The following is a 1,899-nucleotide window of genomic DNA, read 5'->3' as shown; positions in this document are numbered from 1 at the left end:
GTGTGTGTGTGTGTGTGTGTGTGTGTGTGTGTGTGTGTGTGTGTGTGTGTGTGTGTGTGTGTGTGAGGGAGGATGTGTAGGGATATGTGGGTGGGAGTCGACTCTGTGTGGGTGGTTCATCTGGGGGTTGAGTGGTTGAGTGAGATGACAGTAATAAATTCCTCGTTTTAAGACCTGATGATTACATAATCAATCAGGTTTATTGATGATGTGTTTGGTTGAAATGCCTCAGAGTTCCTGTTTTTCTCTAACCTGGACAAATCCAACAGAACCGCTCAGTGAACATCTGTTAACTTGTGATGTATTTGGCCTCATGAAGACGACTGATACCAGAGATGTGGATTACACCCTCGGGGTACTCTTTTCTTCTTAATCTAAATGAGTGAAACTGAATGATTTTTCCGAAATTTTTTGAAAAAGCTGAAACCGAGGCTGTGTCCAAAGTCAGGGATTACATCCTTCGAAAGCTGAATTTGTTAGCCGCTTAGCAGCACCGCGTCAAAGGATGTCCAAACTCAAAGACTCCTCCAACTGTGGCCCACAAATTCATCAAGACTGGTGGATCATAGGCCCGCCCTATCCCATGATGCATTGCAGGCCAACCAGAGGTTTTTTTTTGGTTGACAGACAAAGCGAGAGACAGAAGTACAGTTTTAAATAAAATCTAGTGCCACAAAACATATTTTTAAGTGGTTGTGTTGTGCTTTTGTCATTTTCATAAACATGTTTTTCAGATTATATTCTTGTCAAAAATCATTGTAAACGAGCTTGTTCGTCCTTTAGTTCTTCGTGTATTACCTCTAAGCTAGTTTTGTTAATTGATAATATTATAATTTTGCTACGTTCGATCTATTTTTGATCTTCATTGCTTTTGTTTAGCATCGCCATGGCTGATAGGCGACAGAGGATATGCCAGGTTAAGGGCGGGTATAAAGCTAAAGCCTAGATTGTCCAAATTCACAGCTTCTTTCTTCTGGTCTTCATGGTCGATAAACCCAGCCTATGGGTGGGCTGGCTCCTTTGAAGGACGCAGCTCCTGAATTTGGACACAGCTGCTGTTGTTTGAAATAAAGTAAAGTTAAAAGTTGCTWATTGCTAGCTAAAAAGCCAGAAGTAGCAGAATAGTGGGTAAAACCTAATGGAGCAAAAGGCTAAAAGCTAAAATCAACATAAGACAAAAATAAAACAAATATTCAGAAGAGAATTTTAAAACAAACACTTTTTGAAGGAATTGGAGATATTGGAATATAAAAGAGAGGTTTGTAGTTTAAGTAAATTATTTAGAAAACTGTGATAGTTGCAAGAAACATAAGTCAAAGCCTCATGTCTTGAAAAGACTTTTGAGATTCCAATTGCTACAATATCACAAAGTACGCAGAAAAAGAGTGCAAAAACATGATGAAAATATAAAATTAGGGAAAAAAACCACACAAGAGTCTCTGTTGTCAGCCAACACACAGCATAAAGTTAATGTTGACACTGAAGGTGATTTGATCTGATGGTTTCTGTGGTTTTCTATTGGTGTTAAAATGATTTTGCCCTGATCTGGAACATGAAGTCTACAGTTATAATAGACTTACCGGTAGCTGACTTTAATACACAGGCAGCCACTTTAATAAATATTTTGATGTAAGTCAGTGACTTGGGCTTTGGTAGCTTTGAGGAAGTCTTGAAATGAAAACCCAACAGATTTACCCCTTTTTCCTTCTCTGATTATGCTTCCTGATTCACCTCAGGAAAGAAGCTTCTCTAAAATAACTCTCTACTGAGACATATTATGAAACATTACCAAATCTTGTGTCTTTCACTGTTTGGTTTTGTATTGTATTTATATGTGACCTGTAATAGAACTAATACTTTTATGTTTAAGCAAGTAATTCATGACATCCTTTAATGACC

Source organism: Austrofundulus limnaeus, unplaced genomic scaffold (genome assembly GCF_001266775.1).
Source record: "Austrofundulus limnaeus strain Quisiro unplaced genomic scaffold, Austrofundulus_limnaeus-1.0 Scaffold74, whole genome shotgun sequence".
Classification (NCBI taxonomy): Eukaryota; Metazoa; Chordata; class Actinopteri; order Cyprinodontiformes; family Rivulidae; genus Austrofundulus; species Austrofundulus limnaeus.
This window is presented reverse-complemented; position numbering follows the sequence as displayed.